General features: G+C 44.0%; 1 long non-coding RNA gene across 2 annotated transcripts in view; it reads left to right on the top strand.

Moving 5' to 3' along the window:
- LOC111935515 (uncharacterized) overlaps window positions 1-22134 on the top strand; it is a 143898-nt gene that overhangs the window by 116026 nt on the left and 5738 nt on the right. Inside the window, exons 4-7 of one of the 2 annotated variants that reach the window (XR_015276720.1) lie at window positions 9575-9706; window positions 14225-14311; window positions 14439-14733; window positions 14895-14994. This is a non-coding gene — a long non-coding RNA (uncharacterized LOC111935515). The remainder of the gene's footprint in view (window positions 1-9574; window positions 9707-14224; window positions 14312-14438; window positions 14734-14894; window positions 14995-22134) is intronic. The other variant, XR_015276721.1, reaches the window with a different exon arrangement.

Below are 22134 nucleotides of genomic sequence, written 5' to 3'. Positions count from 1 at the left end.
CTGAATTGCTAACCTGCTTTCTGGCTTCCCCTCCACCTTCCTTACCCCCACCAAATGTCTCTTTAATCTCGCATCTGATCCTCCCCCCTTTTCCCAGAGAACAACTCCTCCTGCTGCTGCTGCTCTTTCCTCCAGCCCATCGGGCTTCTCTGCTGTCTCCGGTTCTGCACCAGCATCCCCCAGCTGCTCAGCATCAGCCTGTTCCTGCCTCCTCACTGCCAGGGGAATCTCACACATTTCCTCCACTGATCTCTTCCCTCACCTCACTGAACATCCCTGAGGGGACAGCAGGTCACTCCTTTCCTGCTTTCCCTCAGCAAGTGCTGAATTCTTGGAGGCGATCAATTGCTCCAGATGTGTGACCCAGCTGTCACCCAGAGGCAGTGGCTCTCTGCAGGACCTCTGACAAAGGTCTCAGGGTGTGACATGGCCTGTCTGCTGCTGGCACATCTTGCTCTCAGCATGTGCAAGGACCTCCCAAAACCTTGCAAATTTAGGCAGAGCTGCGTTTCTCTGCGGTGCTGGTGCACTTAGCTGAGCACTTGGGGGTCATTCACATCCTGCCCCCCCTCTTTGGACATCTGAACAGTTGTTTGTGGAATTCCTTATTTTATGGCACAGCTCTGTCGTATCCTTTTTACATCAGATGAAAAAATTAATGTTTCCTAGCACCATGACCTGCAGTGAGACTGGCCAAAGAAAAGGAAGAGGGGGGAAATAAAATGAAAATCTATCAAAAACACCAGGAGGGAGTGGGCTGTTTATGGAGCCCAAGGGAAGTGACCCCCTCTGACTGAGTGTGGTGATTGGAAAGGGTTATGGTTTGGAATGTGGCAAGATACACCTCAGCTCTTCATGCAGCCCTTTCCTCTCAGGGTATGAATTCACCTGCAATGTGACAAGCATGAAAGCAGAGAGATTGTAACATGGATCTTCCTTTTTGTTCTTACAAATACTCCAGATCTCCTCTGAGCTCTGTGCAAGTCGAAACAACATTAAGTTTCTCCAGCTTATTCTCTCTATTCCTTTAATTCCCTTTGAGCTAAGGGAAGCAAAACCTTTGATGCATTGATAAGACTTTGCTTCCCACTGTCTGCCATTCAAACGCCCCTTCACTGCAAATGCAGGGGCTCTGTCTGGGGAAGGGCCCTGCCTTCAATTGCACAGCAGTCGGGAGACCCCCTGCCCTGCTGATCTTCTTAAGGGTCTGTTTTTGAAGAGCTCCTCATAGCAACTGTGCCATAAAAGCACTTGAGTGTGACTAAGTATTGGCCTTGATGGATTTCCTAGGTCTAATCCCCAGCACATTATCCCATCGTTGGCTTTACAAGAAGAATGATGAATTTTAATAGCAAATCAGAGACTTTCTGGTGTTCATGTTCCCCCTTTAAGGGAGGTACCAGACAGAGCTAGAAGCTGTGAGATCTGAAATGGGCTGTGGCTGTGACTGACTTGAGTCTGAGATCTCAGCCTGATCTCTCCCTGCCTCTGCCCAGCGGGTTTGATATGGGGGGACACCTTCTGGCACCCCTGTCTGTTAGTAACAGACACAGAAACACACATGACATGGTATGTCGAAGCTTTGGGAGTTCTCCATGTCACCTTTCACTGCTGGGACACCTATCAATCTCCCAGGACTCCACTGGAAGTAACTTAGTAATCTTATTCCTGGAAAAGGACTGATTTGCTTGTGAGGCTTTTTGCCTTGTAGTCTGCTCCCCCAGTGCTGATCTACACGAGTGCTTTATCTTAAAGTGTGCCATTTGTGATATTTCATAGCTGAGAAACACTTGCCAGATGTTACTGGTTTGGATTTTGGCATGTAATGGCCAGGGTAGCAAGCACTAATAGATGGTTCTCTCTGGCCATTTTCAGCAGTCACCTTGCCTACTTCTTGCTGACATAGTTCTTACAGTAATTAATGAGCTGGCACATTCCTAGGAGCCTTGTCAATGAATTAATCTCTGCACAGAGGGAAGAGCTGAACACAGGTTTCCTCCTGTTGTCTCTGGCAAACAGGGGAGATGGACAACCTGCAGGCAGGCAGAGAGGGGGCTGTGCAAGTCTTGCTTAAACAGGGGCTGAAATTATGCATCTTGCATATATTTTTGTACATCTGGTTTTATCCTCTTGAGCCCTCGTGTGTCTGATTAGAGTGTCCAAGGTGGTTACTTTTCCTGGCAAGGGAGTGCAGCTCATAATTAACTCGATGCTACAGGAAAAGTTCAGCTCTGCTGGTTGTGTGAAGGTGTCTGTGCAGAATCATTTTGTCCAAGCAAGCAAAGAAAGGTGAGATACAGAAGGATGATCAACCCAAGCTGCTGCTTCTTGATAAATTGTATTTCACGTCTGGTCAAACTCCAGGACTGAGGCTGGAAGTGAAACAAGGAGGGACAACAGTACCTTCCTGAGGGGCTCCAGACATAGGCTTTGTTCCACTGGAGGAAATGTCCTTTAAGGCAGTGAAAGAACATTCCCTCCACCCTCCCAAGCACAACAGATTGTAGGGACCCCATGGCCTTGCACTGCCATTCTTCTCCTCTGAATCTCATTACTCTCAGAGGCTGAGTAAATTTGTTAAGAGCCTCTCCAGGCAGCTCCTGACCAGCTGTCCCCAAGGATCACCTGTCACAGCTGCTGCTTCCCTTCTGCAATGTTCTATTAAACACCTTCATGGATCCTTCTATTATCCCCTTCATGGGTTATCACTAAGGGCTGGGGAAAGAGCATTGGGTGGAAGTTGTTGGTAGTGTGAACAAAGCAGAAACATGAATGTAAAGAATTTGGGGCTAAAACCACTGAGCTCTGCCTTGAGACTTCATTGGGTCTGAGTTGCCTTCCTTGAGCCCTCTCCTGGTTAAGTGGACCAGTGGATCATTACACATCCTGTTAAGTGTTCAGGAGTCACTCCTGAAAAACAGGAGAAATCTCTCCTCCTCTGGTGTGGCACTCCTAAAGGAGAAGGTTTAGCACTTTTGCAGTAGAAATGAAAAGGACTCTATAATGTGGGTCATGGCAAGCCCAGGATTTGATTTGCTGAAATGTCCAGCACAGAGTCTTTGGTTGTGAATCACCTGGGCAAAAGGATGTTTAACTTCTGAGTTTAGGACCTGTTGCTTGGTTTAGACAGAGTATTAGGATAATAACCCAGCTGCAGGGCCAATGTTGTATTAGAAGTCCCAGGACTCCTGGTATTAATGCCAGCACTGGTCTAAAGTAACTCATGCCTCTGTTAGGAAAGAAAATGATATGTTTGCTTGAGGGACAAGGTGATCCACGAGAACTAAGGAATGAATGTTTCCTTAGGGTGTCTAGGAATGAGACACAGAATTTATTATCTGGTTCAGTACTTGCTTGCTTTTCCCCCCTCTAATTGCTAGCCCTAACCAGCCATGGGGAAAACTCTTGAGGTTATGGCATATCACTGTTTATTTGATTGTCCAAGAGATTGTAAAATGACCTAAACTAAGGTCAAGTCCATCCAGAGGTAATGAGGGGATAGACTTAAGTAAAGAAAGGAGAGAAACTGGCTACAGTTCTGCAGTGAAGCCACTGACTAAGCTCTTGGAGACAAGTTGGGTTATTGCTTGCCTGTGGGATACTGGCTCTCCCCTGGACTGTGCATGTTTTGCTTTCATTGTCACCAAAGACATCTCAGTGATGAAAACAAAAGGAAAGTAACATGACTGTTTTTTATAGAAACGTATTTCCCATTTTGGTTGAAAAGGGAATCCCCCAGGCCTATGCTTTTCTAAAATCATCCAGGTGCATCAGAGCATTTCCAAACCAATTTGTCATCATTTCAGGGGCTCACTGCCTGCAGGAACAGGGAGAGCAGTGATTGGGTCCTACCCCTTGGATGTACAGATCTCTTTAACCCACAGCTTCAAAAGGACTTTCACAGTGTTTCTTCAGCTTCAGTGGATTACACTGAGCTGGATTCTGCACTGGTATTCCAGCTGTACTTTTATCAATGTAGAATTACATCAAAATGTCAGCTGGAAGAACACAGGAATACTGCACTCACACCTGGGGACATTTTTATGGTCAGTGATGCAGCTAACACACACATGTCCAGTCCAGCATGGATACAGTGGCTGTCTTGCTCCATTGAATTGCTAAACTATTTTTTGTTTCACATAAGTGGCTCTGAAACTGCAATGATAAACAGACCAGAAATTTCTACAGAGAGCTGAAATATTTACCTACCACTGCCTTCATACTGCAGAATCCCTAGAGGTTTATGGTAAATTGCTCTCATTTGTGACCCCTAAGAAAGTGGTAGATACATCCAAATTTAATGGCTGAATGAAGTTCCTTTACAGTGTTCACACACGTGTCCTAGAATGCTTCTCACATTAAAAGAAGCTGTGGATGCCACATCCCTGGAAGTGTTCAGGGGCTTTGAACAACCTGGTCTAGTGGAAGATGTCCCTGCCCAGGCAGGGGGGAAAATGAGATGACCTTTAAGGTCGCTTCCAACTCAAACCATTCTGTGATTCTGTGCAGAGTATTCACAGCTCAGGGTGTTCTCAGCTGATCTCAGGGTGTTTGTCAGCTAGTTCAGATGGTGACACCATGCAATGGCAAGAGACATGCTCCCTCTGTGGTGTTTCCAGAGCAAAACTGAGCTGTGATTCAGATCTTTCAGGTAAAACTTCCCACAAAGATCTCTTTTGTTGCTGTGAATTAACAAACCAAGGTCCCTCTTGGTTGGATGGAAGGGAGAGGGTGGAAGCTTGCCAAGAAAATGCAATGTGAACCAATAAAATAAAAAATGTTCTGACAGCCCTCCTGTTAGAAATCACATTGTGTGGCACTTATATTAAATCTCATTTTTAGTTTACAGAAGGCTGTAGCTGGTGGCTTCAGTTGTGTCACACAGAACAGAGTTCCAGCGATTGTTTTTGGTTAAACACTTTAAAATGTTTTCTTTCTAAGTCTTCTATCAACTTTTGTTTTAATTGTGCAGATTGTCCTGAACTGCTTGCCCAAATGTCAGGTTACAAACAAATGTGCCAGATATGTTTTTGACCATGTCTGTGTTGTATCATCTCATTAATCTTTCTGATTTCTCTTCAGTGGCCATTATCTTTGTAGCCTTTTTCCATGAAGAAAAATCTCAATTATCTTTACAATCCTTTTTGAAATTGTGTTCATTTTTTACCATTCCCTCTTGGGTTTGTGGCACAGATCTGCTCACAGCACTCACCAAGGTAATTACTTGTGGTTTTGCTAGTGCACAGCACATTGGCATGTTCTGTTTACCAATATTTTGACTCTGAAGCAGAAGTTTGACACATCTGCTCAAAACATCTGTAGTGTTTGATCATGCTGAGCGGATCAAAATGACCTTTGTTTTCCCAGGCTGTCTTTGTCTCACCAAATGCTGCAGTGAGTTTAGATTCCTTCAGGCAAACTACTCCAGCCCTTGCCATTGTCTACAGCGAGCGACATCTGAAGCTGTGCTGCCCACCTCATTCATATTTGGCAATCTTATTGAAGAGGTATCCTTGCAAGTCCTGTTAATTTTTTTATTTCCCTGTTGATTTTTTCATCTCGTTATTCATTGTTTTCCATCCAGAAGCTAAGAGGTATCTCCAAAGCTCGGGCCTCTTTTCTTGTCCCGACCCCAGGAGATCCAGCAAGGCCCAGTGTGGCTCTTTGCCTCCCTCAAGTGACTGGCACAAACACCGACCTCTGTGCAGCTGCAACACCTTCCTGTCACTCACACCCTCAGGTGTGCTGTTCCCCTTGAGGAAGCTCTTCTCTTTTTCCTCTTGTTTCTTTTAGAAATGAAGATTTTTAGATAGAGGTGTTTTTCTTTGCCTGGCCACGTCAGGATGAGAGAATGATGGCCTCTGGCATTGCTGCTTGAGGTAGCTGCTCCAGGCCCAGCCTTTTCCAGGACATCATCACTAGCCCATCTGACTCTCTAGCAGTCTGAAAAATTCCACCTTTAAACTTTGTGCCCAGGTCTCTCAGCAGCTGTGGTGGTGGGAGCAGACCTTGCTGACCTGGGCCTGGGGGAGCCGAGGTGCTGTGCTGTGTCTGAGGCACTGCTGTGAGGCACTGGGACACCTCCCAGGCCTGGCAGTTTCTGCACAGAACTCCTTACACGTTCTTACTAAAGCTGTGCTCAGGAGATCAGAGCCAAGGTTGCTTCAAGAGAGCTCAGCTCAAGCTCAGGACGTTGCAGAATTGTCCTTTAGTTCTTTTGTCATATATACCTGTCTTTTTTCACTGTGTCCTTTAGCTATCCACATCCTTTTTCCAGAGTCACCAGACAGCTCTGGTCAGGGCAGTGGCACGAGAACAAGCAACATGAGGGACACTTGAAGAGAGAATTCCCAACTGGCTGCCTCCCTTCTCAGCAGCAATGATTAGCCTGGCTCTGAATGACAGAGTGCAATAAAATGGAGACAGTTCTGCCCTTGATGTATAATAAGTGAAAGACTAGTGGGAAATATCTCTGAAAACTTTCCTCCACTAAGAGTAGGTGAGTGAGCACAGCCCTTTTCTGTCTGCCTTTCTCTTCACTCAGCAGCAGCCTGGAGCTGAGCCTTTAGTGTCTTTGCCCTTCTCTTTCCTACCTTCTTTTGCAGCTCCTATAGATAAAAAAATAATGTGACTTTTCTGGTGCCCTGACCCCATTCTGTCACTCCTGCTGCACTCCTGTGAACGTGCATTATCCGACAATAAAGCTGCTGTGCAGCCAGCATGGAAATGGCATTGGCACAGCTGTAATGGAGGCAGGAATTTATGTCTGGGGCCAGCTGGAGTTCTGAGGGATTGTACCTGAGCTAATAATACCTTGTTGCGAGCCACTGAGTTCAGCTAAATCATTTGGGGCAGGAAAACCTATTGGTGCTATTCAAGTGTAATATATTTTTCTTTGAAAAGTGTAATATAATTTTTCTTTGAAAAAAAGAAGTGTTTACTTTTAATTGGAATCAATGCCAGTGTCCTGGTGTTTCTGGAGGGAACCCATTTGGAGGTTCTCTCCCAAATTTGCTCTAAACTAGGACAGCCAGTCACTTGTCTCATGCTGAAAAAGACTTAATGAGAGAGAAGTATAAAGAGAGGAAAATAGTTGAAAATTAAAAATATTTTGTTATCATTATTAAATATTGCTGTTTTAAAGTCATAATTACCTGGAATTAGGCCAAGTGTAGCTGACAAGTCAAGGAGTGAGTTTGTGACTGGGTAACCTTGGAGTATATAACCTCTTGGGCCGGAGAGGCAGGAGAGCAGGGACCCCACCAGGCACCCTTTCCTTTCTCCATCCTCACTTCCCAGTGCTGGGGAAGAGCCCTGCTTGCTCATCACCCCTGTGCCACAGCTGATGCAGCCTGAATCCCACCTCTGTGGAGATGTGGCTGCAGAGTTGTTGAGGGTGATACTTCGAGGAGTCACAGATTGCTTTTGGCTCCGGTTCCTACCCCACCTGCTGTCCCTCAAGAAGTGGGTACATCCCTCAGCAGAGAGCTGGCCATGGCACAGCTGGACACAATGCATGGTCTGGCACAGAGAGCAGGCTTGGGAAAGTCTTAACCTTGGTTTTCAGAGTGAAGAGTCAAAAAACACATCCTTTGCCATCTCTTGCCACCTTCCCCATCCCATTCAGAGCTGCACTGCTACAAAGCTGGTGTCCCCTTCATGTCTCCAACATCTCCATGCAAACAGATTTGTTGTCCCTCTCAGCCAAGGCATCCCAAGGCATCCATCAGCTGCTAAAGGCATCATTTTCTGTTTGTCTTCTCCTAAGCTGCTGCTCCAGCGGAGCTGCAAAATTAACATTGTGCTCAGCAAAATGGTCTGTGTAAAACAAGGGCAATTTATACAGAAACATCCATAATCCTTCACATTAAAATTTGGCTGTTAAAATTCTGGCACCTCTCAGAGGTCACTCTAACCTAGTTAAGTTCTGTTAAGAAAAGCTGTTATTATGGCTCACAGCTTTTTTTTTTTTCTCCCCTACAAGATTGTCTCCTTTTGGCTCGTGCTCTTCAGGACTCACCTCTATCTCCCCTGCCCTGCTCCTGCCTCTCCTGGTTTAAATTGCTTTCTGTCATACACTATTAAAGACTAGACTAAACTACCTGGACACTAGGAAAAGTTCTCAATAGTTGGGTTAAAATTCCTGCAGTATTTCCTTGTTTGTTCTTTTCCCTGGTTGGTATTTTGACCACAAATGAAGCACATTGAGTGAGGCTCCTCATAGAAAAGGTGCTGGGCTGGAACAGGACAGATGTGAGTTCACTTCCCTGCTGTGACATGGGTTTCCTCTCTGTCCTTGGATATACCGTTTAATTTGTCTCTCTCATTCTGTCTCATTCCCTGCCTCACTGCTTTGCACATGATAATATTTGTTTTCACCATCGAGCATATCTCAATGTGTTTCTTCTCCTAGTGTGAAATCTCTATTAACCAATGTGTACACAGGACTGTGGAGAGTAAGATTTCAGTCTCTGGACCTCAAATTTCATAATATCACACAAATAAATACATTAAATAAATGCCTTTCCTTCCAGCTTGTTCACCATGACTGTATGATGTTTGAAACAAAATGATGTTAAGGTTAAACTTGATCTCTCTTGCCTGAAGCTTTTAATGAAGTAAAAAGGATAAGATTTCATTCCAGTATTAGTGTGACAAGTCTACGACCTTAAATAGAGTCCTGCTGAATTTCTCTGGGGGATAAGTCCACAGCCAGATAAATCATAGAATCATAAAATATCCTGAGTGGGACCCACAAGGATCACTGGAGTCCAGCTCCTGGCCCTACACAGGATGCCTGCAAGACTCATTTAGAGCTGCTGACTTCCTGGTGCTCCTTTGTGCAATATTCCCTTTTATCTGCTGAATGGAGAAACCTGGATCACCAGCTGTCCTGCTCCCATGGCACAGGGCTCATCAGCACTTCAGGGTGCACAGCAGGTCCTGGCTTCTTGTAGGGCACGTCTCAAGGAAAGCCTTGCAGGACAAGAACGGAACTTGGCACATTCAAGGCAGAGAAGGATTCCCTAGCATGGGAAGAAAATCTCACTTGCAAAGTGAGTGTTTCTGGAACCATGACAGGATCACAGGTTGGCTTTGAGGTTGCAAGTGCCATTGCAAAATAGGAAAATTGGCTTGTGCCAGTGTAAGTGGGCAAACTGAGGGTGGCACAGAGTGACTGGGCAGAGAAACCTCGGGCAGTTCTCCCTAGGGACCTCCTGTTTTCTTGCAGGGAGATAAAGCAAACCTTGCTTCTCCTTCATAGGTGACAACATTAAGTTACAAGAAGTTTATTCTCAAAATGTGCTTGAAACAACAGTGGTAGAGTCCACATTCCTCATCATAGATAAAAGTGACTAAATTGTGGCTACTGATAACAGCACCTGGGCTGAAAGTGAATCTCCTCTGTGCAGAAAGGAATGTAATCACATTCAGAGGGCCACAGGGAGCTCCTATCTCTGACACTGATATGGAGAAACAGACTGAAAAAGATCAATCTGACAAAGAAAAATATATTTATACTTCAGTAATCAAAGGGACACAGGCACTGGACTCTGTTGCCTTTCTCTTTTAGGGGCCTTATCTGATACTGGCAGGACCATTCCCTCGTGTGTTCAGTTATGAAGCTGCTCCAGGATATTAAAACTTCTGCACTGCGAAGTTTTGAGCTGTCAGAGGAGCACATTCCAGTGGTTCCACCATGCAGGTAATTTTGGGGTGTCAGTGAAGCTAACTGTACTACTGAAAGTTAGTCCAGGGGTTAAACATCATGCAAAATAAAGTGGCAGAGGGTCACTCATCACCTTGGTGTAACACACTGTGGGTTATCCTGGGCAGCCCCCTGGCTTGTTGAGAGGCTTATAAGGACTCTGCAATTTCAGTGCATGAGATTTTGCTACAGTTCTTTCTGACCACCTCCTTGGGATTTTGCATGGACTGGGGTCTCTTTAGTAGCTTTATGGGATCAGAGCAAAAAAAAAACAAACAGGTGAGAAGGGATTTTAAGTTTTCTTCACCCATTTTTATCCTCCTCTAGCAAGGATCAGCTATCTATCTATCTATCTTTATAATTTCTGATGGATGGTTGTTCTTTAAAAGCCTCCAACAGTGAGACTCTACCCTGCCTCAGGCAATCTATTCCATCCCCTACTTCCCTCACCATTAGGAAGCTTTTCCTGAAGTCTAACCCTCATATCTCTTGCTGTCACTTAAGCCCATTACTTCTTGTGCTTGCCACCTGGTTGTGGCAAACAGATTATTTCCTTCCTCTTTTCAACAACCTTTAAACAATTGATGGCTCTCATGCTCTCTCCAGTGTTTTTCTCATGCTTTCCAGTGTTTTTCTCTCCTCTGTCTGAACCAGCAACTCCCACTATTGCCCACATAGATCATGGTCTTTGATAGTTCTCATTTCTCTCTTCTGGAATTTCTGTAATTATTTCGCTTTTTTTCCTTTCCTTTCTTTTTTTCTGAGGTCCTGTGCCCCCAGAGGGATAAAACTGAGGTTTTCTTTATACAAGCTGAGGGAAATAAATCAGTTCCCACTGCTTACAGCTCATGACAAATTCCCATCGTCACCTTACACTTGTAGAAAGAGAATTTAAACTAAGACAGAAATTGGTGGGGAAATATTTTCTTCTTGTGGCAGTTTATCTGTTGTCTTTCAGATGATTCTATTAAGTTTTATTACAACTCAGGTTCTTTCTCCAAATCATTAAATGTCTAGGACAGCTGGTACTGCTGAGGTGACCACACCTACATCAGTCCCTGCTTTGAGTGCTGGCATTTGAGTGGCAGCTGTTCCCAAGGAATCAGGGTGTCACTGGAATTACCCAGTCTCACAGACCCTGACTTTGAGATTAGTGTTTGAGGGTGCAACTGTGGTATTTTTGTCCCAACAAATCAACAAGGTGGCTGATACTGGACATGTGGGAGTCAGCTGGTCACTTACTTTTTTTTTTGTCTTTTCCTGCTGAAACTTTGTTTTGGAGATTCTTTAATGTGCTTTGAAGGAAAGCCAGGCCAGCAGAATTATCTCTGTGCTGATACAGCACAGGGACATCTTCTCCCCATTACTGATACCAGACTGTTGCCCAAACACAGAGAAAATGAAATAAGAAAGGTCAGTGTGATTCCACTTCCTGAAGGACAGTTGGAAGAGAATTGGATCCCACTCTGAGACTGACATAAAAGTGACAATGAGGCACCCACAGAAAGTATGAGAAAGAGCAATCCAAGTCTGAGTCCTGAGAGTATCCCTGATGGAACAGGATCATGTCTCACACTGTCTTCTTGGCTCTGATGACCACATGAGCTTGAAGTTTTTGTTGGGAATGGGGAAAATTGGAGAAGAAAAAACATGGGCAGAGAAAAAACATCTTTCTTCTGAAGAAGTTCCTAACTATGGCCTTTGACTTCAAAGGAAGGTTTGTGAGGAACAGCTGATGCTGGGAGGAGATGGAGAGCTTTGAAAAGTTTTGATGTATTTTGGGTTAAACCTTGCTTGCTTCTTGCCACTGAGGCTATGTAAAGGCCCTTCTCCACTCCACGTTTGTCTCTCTGTGTCATTCCCTGGGTTGGAGCCTCAAAGGCTTAGAGATGATCAAAGAGCCTGTGGTGAAAACAGCTTTTGAGTCTGGACTGAGTTCTTTTACTAAAACATAAAAATTCACAGAGAACCATTTCTCTCAAAGAAGGGAGACACTCTTTTTTAACAATGTGTGAACTTTGCCGCTGACTCCAACAGGTGACATTTTCCAGCTCTGAAGATCTTCAATAAAACCCAAATTTGGTGTGTCGAGATCGAGATCTCTCCACCCATACTGTAATTTTTGGATGCAAGGCTGCCTAATTGCACTGTGGGAATCCTTTTAAAAAAGCACCTTCTGACAGGGATGCTCTTTAAATAGGCCATTAGTCCTGTGACAGTGCATCAGGGAATTAACAGGGAGTTTGTTAGTGAGGCAAACCTCACATTGCCTTGCTCAGGCTCTTCCCCTGCTAAACAGAGACTGGTCTAAGGAAATCAGAAAGGAGACACCATGGAATGCATGAACAGGGATGCTGGATGGGACAGCAAAGCATCTGGAGGCCTTTCAGCTCTGCTTGGAGTTTTTCCCTTTGGAACAAAGTGCTGGTGGGTGTAATCATCTATAAGTAAAGCCCCACGGCCTGAGATTCACTCCGTGGCCATCACAAAGACAGGTCTGAACCTAGAAAGAGATTCATTTAGGGAGAGATCCAGGTGCCTATACTTTTAATGCTGCTGTGCATTCCCAAAATTATCTGGGATGTCCACACTGGGCTTTTGGAGGCCCAGCACTTCCAGAAGTTCAGTGGGAGATGCTTGATTATCTGAAGTGTGGTACCAAACACATGAGCTTAGGGACCTGATCCTAGAAATGGCACTTGGAGACATAGAAAACCTCCAAGGATGATTCAGCCCATCCAAAAATATCTGTAGAAAGTATAAGTGTGAGGAGTTTGAAGGAAATCCTACACTTTGTACTTGAATTTGCCTATTATTGCAAATTTATGGCTGAGTCCTCACATGGGGTGGGCTCAGTACCTTCCAGCCTTAGGCTCTGATCCTGCTGGTGAATTAGTGCAGATGACACAGAACAGGGACCATAAGAGTGTCGTGTAAAGAACAAAACTGGGGCACATTTGAAATCATCATAAGGGAAAATGGGAAGAAACAAAAAAACACCACATTCACTTCTAATTGTGTTAATGTAAAAATAAATATTCCAGTATTCAGGGCATATCTTCACCCTGATATACTGGCATTCAAACTTGCTACAAGACCTCAGGCTTCAATATTTTGTTATTTTTTTCTGTCAAATTTCCTTGCTGATAGCTACAAACACCTAGAAACCCCAGCAGCATCAGCAAAGCACTGTGCTGTCCTCATGCTCAAGAGAGTGTGAGAGAAGCTGGCTGGGGATTGTGTTGACTGGACCACAACAGCCCCAGCACATTTAACTTCAAAACATGGTCAAGTGCTGTGTCAGCTGCCCTGCACACTGGGAGCTGCTCTGGCTGGCAGCTGTGTCCTGGAAAGGAGGCATGGAACTCACATCTCTGCCGTGTGAGCTGGATGTTTTACTCATGGAAATCAGCCCATGGGAAATGTTTCTGCTCTGTTCTGCAGGTCTGCTGCTGTTTCAGACTCTGCCATGCAGAGGTGTCTTCAAGGAAAAGGGTTAGTTTTTTTTTTTTACTTATTGAAATCCCCCAATCTGTGGGCTGTGTTTAAATTCCATATTTTATCAGGATTCACTTTGTGGGGATTTCATTTTATCTACACAAGGAATGGGACACTGAAAAATGCAGAGAGAGGCAGGAGGAGAAGGATCAGCTTTGCACTTACATCTGACCTAAAGGACTGAGCTAGCCAGGTCTTGGTGGTTCAGGTTTTGGATATTATGATGTTCTCACATAGGACAGGCTTTTTGGCTCTTTTTCACAGTGTACATGATGAAGATGTATATTTATTTTAGATAAACACTTAGCCAGAAGGAAGACAACATGTGGTGTAAGGTAAATTATGCAGATAATGTTCTATTATGTGCACAGAGTAAAAAGTACAAGGGACATGAATTTCCCCAGGGAAGCACCTCTGAGAGGGGAGGCTGGGACAACACACAAAATCAAATAAAGAAGAGAAGGAAGAAGGAAAAATAAATTGGAAATAGTTCTGGCAGATTTTGCTTGAAGGAGACAGAAGACTGAATGAGCAAAAGATTGTACTGGAGGCAATTCCTTCCAAAGAAAGGACTTTGTATTGACTGTCACTTATCCAGGTCACTGCTCCAGCTCCTGAGGACAGGGTTTTGACCCTGCAGGTATTCATGAAGCTTGGAATAAGCAATTGGAAGGTGTGAAAAGAATCTATTTAGAAAACATGTTGGAGCATTTCTTCCCTCCAGACCTTGCCTTTATTCCAAGGTGGGGTATCCAGCGATTTTTTTTAGTTCTGGTCTGTCCTGTATGGTCTGCTGAGGTCTGGCTGGAGCAATTCCTGTGGGTTGTGTGGCAGTGTAAGATCAGACACAGCAGAGAAAACAGCCCCTGGGCTGAGACAGGCACAAAGCACTGCTGAGGGTGGAGTAATAATTGTATTTGAACAACAGAACACAGAGTCTCAGTGGGCAGTAACACTTCATTTCATCAGCAACAGCCAAAAGAAGCTTCTCTACTGTCTCTCTTGTTTCACTCCCAGAGCTGTGCCTGGTAGCAGCAGTTCTCAAAGCTGGAGTTATGGATCAGCCCTGGTCCTGCCCAGCTCCACTGCAGCTGCAGTCCTGAGGTGGGTGTGTGTTCTTCTCCACCTGGAATGGGCTAAACTGTGCTCAAGGAAAAAAAATGAGCGAATAAAATAGGCTGGGGGCTTTCCAATCCTTGTGATAGGTCCATAAGGTGTTAATCTCTTCCAGATTTCCTTCAGTGTGTTCAGCCTCAAACTCTCTGACCTGGCTTTTGAGACTTTGGGTTACTGGATTTCACAGGATATGCCGCAGCCTCTGACAGAAATATAATTGTCTCTTCCCATGTGACTGCCAACACAGGCTTTGCTGCAGATAAAAGAACGGGAAAACAAACGTTAGTGCTGGAGCCCTGTGGCTCTGGTTCAGAGTCCTTCACACAACTGTTTGGGGTGACCCCTGTGCTGTGTTCTGACCTCCTGCAAGCAGCTGCTGGAAGAATCACTCCCATTCCCTGAGCTCACAGGTACAGTCCTACATTAAGAAAACAAGCTTTATCAGTCTTTTGCATTTGTGTTGACACCTGCAGGTTCAGAGAATTTTTGTTTGTTTTCCCTGTTCTCCTCAGTGTATAATTGGCCAGATTGCATTTACTTTTTCTCTCTCTTGCCCTAATCACAACTGCAGACTGGAGTAATTTGCTGATGTTGTACAAGGAATTCTCTCCTGGAGACCTGGCTGGTGTGATCAGAACTCACATATGGTATCAGAACAAAGGGCCCTTCAGGCAAGTGGTTCTGTTTATTTTGGCTCAGGTCGATGTTGCTCCCCTCTCCCTGTGTCTTCTCCTCCCTGTGTGCTGTGCTCATCTTTTTTCCTCTGACTTTGGAGCTCCTTGCTGTCAGATCTAGGGTGGCCTGGCTTGTGCAGCATCAGCACCACAGATTTGAGGGGTGTGGGAGAAAAGCGTCCAACACACTGCTTGTAGTTAACATGCTGTGAAGCCTTGCTTCCCTTTTCTCCTCCTTCCTTTTCACAACTTGGAGGCCAAGCAAAGAAACAAGTCTAAGGCTTCCTCTCTGCTCCCCCTCCTTTTCTGGTTAAAGATATTGTGAGTGGTTCGTGTGGACTCCTGTTTTTCATAAACACTCTTGGTTCCACCATCTACTAATAAGTCTAATCCTAATAGCAGTTATTGGCCTTGACTTATTCCTTATTTCCTTTGTAACAGCTGCTGGCAAAGCTGCTGCTCTCCTGATGAATTTTGTTGGTCTAATTTTTGATAGCACACTTACAGCCAAGGCCGACAGCCTGTTAGAAAAACCAGTGTCATCTCTGCATTTAATACTCTGCCCCCAGCTCTTATTTCAGCTAAGTATTAAACATCGCTCACAACGTTGCAAAAATCAGTTGCAGTTTGCAATATTAGGAGGAAAAAAAAATCACAGGAAGTAGTGGATGAAAAGGTAAGTACTGAACATCAGCATCTCTGGTGGTTGTGTACTGATAAAGGATAAAATAGCTGCTGCCTCCTCTTCCTGAGGCTTTCCTTTCTCCACAGAGGGGCAGATATATAATGGTTAATGCCTCTCTAGCATCAGTATCCTGTCTGTGGGCTCACAGATTGCTTGTATCTGTGCTGTTATTTACAAATAAAAGGTTTCCACATTTTATTCTTGGTCCTTCCTGTATTGTGTGTAAATGTATCTTCTTCTGTCATTTAGCAATGCTTTAGAAAACAGCTGCTGCCCCCAGGGTAAACCTTTAAACAATGTCCTACTCTGACAAAATTCTGCTTCATCAGCAAACCATGTTGTGCATATTTCTCTCATTGTTTTGCAAATTGCTGTTACAAAGAGCTTTTGCATTTAAACAGGCTCTCTCTGACCTAAGAGATGGTAAAAATTACTTTAGAGATGCCATAGTAACTTGTCACTGTGACCTGCCCTAAATAGCTGGACTTATTTCACTTGGATAAATTATTTATTTATAATGACTTATTATGTCATCAGAATTTTGCAGCAGAGATGCTTCAGCTCCAACTTACATGAATATTCTTTTGAAGGGCTAATCAGAAGAGATATACTATCAGGATTATGTGCTTTAAAAATACAGTTCTAGACAGCACTGCCCAAGCTGGGAAGTAATGATTAATCTGTTCTGATTACTGTGATCCTATAGATCCTCACTGCTCACCCGTTCTCCATGATCTCAGTTAGAAGGAGCTCTTATTCTTAGTTCCTTTTTTCCCTAGAGCTACATTTCCATGACCTTTTAAATAAATTTACAATTAGAGCCCAGTGCTTCTAGACTTCCTTTGATAACTTAAGAGAACAGCATGGTGCAAAATTTTCTCTCTCCCTCCCCCTTTTAACAGACTTTATTTCCTCATTGTCTGTTAGGAGCATCTCTGTCTGCTTTGGATATGTACATGGTGCTTCCCGAGCCCCAGAATTCCCTCTGTGCAATTCTGCTAATGAAAAGCCAGCCACAGAAGGTGTTTTGTCCTTGTAAATCCATGGCACAGGGAGGATATTCCTGTATTGCTTCCTGTCTGCTGTCACTGAGGTCACAGTTCTGGCACAGAGAGAGCCATGAACAGCTGCAGAAATCCTGGGATGTCCCTGCTATTGCTTCCTGGAGGGATGGATGTGGGAATAAGTGTCAGGAAAAGGAAATTGCCAGTCATGTTCTCTGTCCTGGCCCCGTGCTCATGGGAAAGGGTTGGCAGGTGGCTCCTATTCCTTCCATGGAGGATGAGAGTAGCTTTTTCCAATTTATCTACTGAATGTCTGCCTAAACAAAACTGTCACAAAATATTTTCACACATGATTACTGACCTCAGCCCCAGCTCAGGTCTGGTCTTGAGGTCACACCAGACCTTCTGCTCCTTTTGAGGACATTCTCTTGAAACTGCATCGAGAAATAATTTCTGCCCTTCTTGTGAGGAAGTAAAGACAGTGCCTTGCAAACCAGAGAGTGACCATCCCCCTTGGCCCTGACCATGCCCTGTGTCCATTGTGCACCTGAACCCATCTAAAAATTTTCATACAGTGCAGAGAAATCGTGAGTGCAAGGGAATATTCGTGATCTGAGAGATGGAGTGTAAATGTGTGAATTGTTTATTGTGTGGGCTGGCTGTGTGGGGCACTGACTGGTAAATTTCTGTGGGAAAAATGGTCTTCAGAGAGCAGTGAAAAGCCAGCACGTTATTTCAGGCCATGGTGGGGAGGATGAAGGTGGCTGCCCATCACCTGCTGTTCTTCTCCAGAAGAGAAGAGAGCTGGGCCAGGAGGGACAGCACTTGCACCGTGCCTGTGGGGCCCTGCAAGAATTGCTTTTAAAAGCTCTGTCTTCACACCTTTACAGTCCAAGTAAAGTGGAGAAATAAATCACTGTGCACAGTTGTCATTTTTCCCCTCTTAGCACCAGCCAAATTGTTTAAATGTAACTAAAGCACTGTCTTTCCTCAGAATAAACACTCAGATACTCAAAATAAATTGCTGAGTCCTGGTATCAAAGGAATGATTTATAACCCAATTACACTGGGAATTTTATTGTTTCACTGATAGGTTATGGGTCAATTAGGTGTTTTACTCCTGGAGGAACACATCCTCATTCCACCACAAAGTGTCTGAGTCTGGCACACTGGGATTTGCTCTGTCCACCTTGTGAACCACATCCAGTTTGTGGAAAAGCTTTGAGAATCATTCTGCCAGGGGCCAGATCTGTAATTTTTGTAGCATTTTGTCTCTGTTTACTGCTCAGGGCATTGTCAGGAATGCAGAGAGTTCCTTTCTGGTGAATAATCTTCAGCATCTTCTGTTTTCTCGTCAGACTTGCAGCGTGTGGAAGATGTTCATGGTGCAGCTGAGTCTGTAAGGTCACTGGGCAATGGACATTCCTGAGCCTTCAGGCTGACAGCATCACTAATGGGTCTGCAGCAGGGGCCATGAGCAGACACCTGGTGAAGACTAGGAACAGAGAAAACTTGTTTACTCTTCCTCCATAATATTTTTATTCTCTGAATGCAGTCAGCTTAGGATTTCCTAAAATTAATGTGATTCTCAGTAAGCTGCCCTGGGTTCCTCTTGTAGCTGCTTGTCCATTCTGCCCTTGAACATCCACAATTGTAGAACCACTGTGGAAAAGGCACACTGTTACCAGAACAAAACCTATTATCCCCTACAATGGTACAAACCCACACTTGCTGTAAAGCCCTTTAGTTAATTGTGTAAAGAGTAATTCTTTATCTGTGAAATCTGAACAAGGGAGGGGGTTTGACCAAGTTAGTAAATGTAAAAGAGGAAATCCAGGGGAAACTGTTTTATGATAATGCCTCTTAAATCTTGCATTATTTTAGCAATGCAAATTCAGTAGAGCATTTTAATTCCCTTGTTAATATGGACTTTTCCAGTCCTGCATGTTACCTACATCAGTAGAAGCCAGAAAGGGAATCCAGCCCAAGGGTTTTGTATCATCCTCTATTTGCTCCTCCTCCTCATTTTTTTTTTTTTTTTTTTTTTACAAATTAGAATAACAATGTCATAATCTTGAATAACATTATGCTTTTCTATTCCTATAAATAACAGTCATGTTCTCTAGCCACAGGGATATCGAATCTAAAAGGGAAATAAAATCCAACCCCAGTTATTTCTGAGTGAGACCCCAGGCAGATGATGGTTTTGGTACTTTCATGCCCAGGCTTTTTTGTTTCCTGGACGTGGCTCTTGTCATCCTGGAGTTGTTTGTAGTAAATGGTGTTCACTGAGCAAGCCCCTCAAAATGCCTGACTCTCCTTGTTGCTCCTCTCCCCACATCTCGATTATCTAACACATTAATACAACAAGCACTGCAATAATTAGGGCACCATATGGCACTCACAATTACAGAGCAATTCCAGCATTGGTGGATTGGGTGAGTAGTCAGAAAGAGTAAAATAAGCAAGGCTGCTGGTGTGAGCAGAAGATGACTAAATCAGTGTACTCACATGGCAGAGAGGCACTGGGTAAGTTACGTGTGTGCACAAGCTGGACTTGGGGAATTTTTTAGTTTTGTTCTCATCCACGATGAAAAGGCACCCAGGGTTAGAAGGGTGCACTGAAGTGCTGCAGAGAGATAAGTGCCCTTCGTGGCACATCTCTCTGAAGATGATCTTTATTATACTTGGCTTCCCTCAGGTCGGTGAGTTCTCAAATATTTCCCTGTCTGGGACTGTATTGTCATTTAGCAGTTATAGTGGGTATTTAGTGTTTTCAATTATTTGCTACTTCATTGAGAGCACAACAGACATTGTGGGATTCTTAGTTAATCCTCTAAATAATAAAAGGAATCAGGGAGCATGTACAAGCTGTGAGATTTTCCTGGCCTGGCTGTCAGCTGGGAATGTGAGCAAATCATGCCCACAAGCCATCACAGTCATGCTAACAAAAGCTTTGGGGCACATGCAAAAATACAGATTGTGAAGTATTCTTGGGTTGTATCTCTGGAGAAATGTTAGAGCTGGGCTTGAGGAAGAGTCTTGTGGTGATGTAAAATGCGTGTCCTTTATGGATGATTGCTCATATGAGCAGTGTCAAGAATTTTGGTGTAGAAAACCCCATTTGGTATTTTATCCCTGCTAAAACATTTTCTTCCAACTGAAACACTTCAGCTGCTTGGATGAAGATTGTCTTTCAAATGAAATAGCTGTTTTCATACTTGCACTGAACATTTTCTAACACCGTGGAACAGACGTGATGGATGCCACAGAAGGAAGGGCAGGCTCCCAGGGAAGGTTAGTGGGTGACCTCTCAGGATGTCACCTTCTCCTCAAGAAGCCCCAGGACATCCTTTTCTTTGTTTCTACAGAGCAGAGGCAAAGCAACCAACCCCTTTTTTCCTGAGGACAAATCCAAGTACATCTGGATGAGCATGAAGAATGAGAATATGAATACAGACAATTATGATGGAGTAGAGGCCTTGTAAATTTATGCCCAAACTTACCCCCTGGTAACTCATTCATCTGCATGTCTTGACAGAATGCATGTGAAATAGTGGGACAATAAAGGCTTTTGTTATGCTGAAAGATGTTAATAGCTGGCCTCAGGGTGAGCTGGGTTTCCAAGACAATCACAGATAACACAGATAACACAGCAAAACTCAGGAGAATGAACACTGAAGCCTTTATTTTGTAAAACAGAGAGACTGTGGCTATGTCAGGGTGGGGGTTATCTAAAGGCACAGGTTTTACAGGATCTTATTTTTATGGAAAAGTACTTTCTGGGACGGCAGGGGAGTTGCTGAACTGCTCGTTACACATATGAAAATATCCAGAAAAACATCATTATCGACTACTGTGCCTCAGCGGGTGAGGGTCTAAGGAGGTGTCAGAGGGCACTGGGAATGGGCCCCTGTGCCCCTCTTTGCCCCACTCCAGCACCACGCTGTGAACAAAAGGAGATGCTCACAAAGAAATACTGCAGGGAGCTGCTCTGACAGTCTTTGGATGGTTAGAGATGTTTCAGAAAAGCTTTCTCATAATTCAGTCTTTCAGGAAGGGAGGTTATAATGCAGATCTGGCCTCACCACTGGTACACAGTGAAGCTCCTTCTCTCTTTTTTCACTGTTTTCTCTACACAAGCTGCTGTCCACAGGGAGGACACCATCATAATCACAGCCAGTGTAAGGGATGTGGATGTTTCCTTATAGTTCATGAGTCTAAATCTGGACTGGCTTGGTTCTGTCTGAAAATGGTGTCCTTTCCAAGGTGATGCTTTTGTGAAAAGACTCAGGAATCAACAGCTGGAATTTGGTCCACTCCTATGTATTTAGGCAAACCCACACAGGCATTTAGGGTGGATTCCCCTGGCCTAAATGTGCCTGAATGTTGGCTTCTGGTGTAAACAAGTGTGTAGGTTTGCTCTGTAGTTGGTAGGACTAAAATGAGACTTTCAGCAATGATCCCATTTCTCTTGGACAGCCATCTTATGAAGAGACAAATGGTCCTTGGGAGATCTCTCTCTTTCTCTCTCTTTCTCTCTCTTTCTCTCCAGTGACTGCAACAGAAGCCAAGAAATCCTTCAGGTCAGCTGCCCACGCTCAGCTGAGAAGAAACCAACACAGAGTTCAGCAGCACTGGCAGGTTTGCTCCATGCACCCCTGTAAACTTGCTAAAAAAACCTTTTCAGAGCCTTCACCACAGCTGCAAAGCACAAACCCCACAATGTTCTCTGCCAGAGGAAGAAAGTAAGAATATCCTAAGGGAAAATTCACAGAGGATTCTAGGAAGTGCTTACTTTCACCTCAGTTTGCACATGTGTCTAGTAACAAAATGACAGGTGAGCAAGCAAAAAACTTGATTTTTTTAAGGCAATGCTAGTTGTTGTAGATGAGAGGCATTGATGCGATGTGACTAACTGGAACTTTGATGGAATGAACTCACTCCAGAAGTGCCAGCCCCAAAAGTTAAACAAGTGACTAACAAATGTGAAAGACAGCACATTTTGGTCTTGGTATCCATAATATAAGTAGAGCCATTTATTTATTTTAGCTTTCATCTTCTTCTTGCTCTTCTGTCCTCAAAAGAGATAGTTTGGATCAAGTCACTTAAGTCCACACTGAAACAAAATGTACCTTTGTGATTGATATCTACAAAAACTCAGAGTGACAAGGTAATAAAACTGTAAAGGTTTGGGTTCCTTCAGGGAAATCCAGTTGCACTCACTTTGCTGTCAGAATAATGGGGTGTCTATTTTATGGTCATAGCGTTAACACATTTGATGCAGGTAGAATGATTTTCAAGTCATAGGGACCTCTTTGAAAGGAAACATTAAGTAAAACCTTTTGAAAATCACTGGTTTTTATTTATCTGTACATGGCACACCATTATAAGAGTCTGTAAAATGTTGCTCTGTAATCCCAGTTTATGTCTGAGAGAAAACAAACC

Source organism: Cyanistes caeruleus, chromosome 15 (genome assembly GCF_971803275.1).
Source record: "Cyanistes caeruleus chromosome 15, bCyaCae1.hap1.1, whole genome shotgun sequence".
In the NCBI taxonomy this organism is placed as follows: Eukaryota; Metazoa; Chordata; class Aves; order Passeriformes; family Paridae; genus Cyanistes; species Cyanistes caeruleus.
This window is presented reverse-complemented; position numbering and strand designations above follow the sequence as displayed.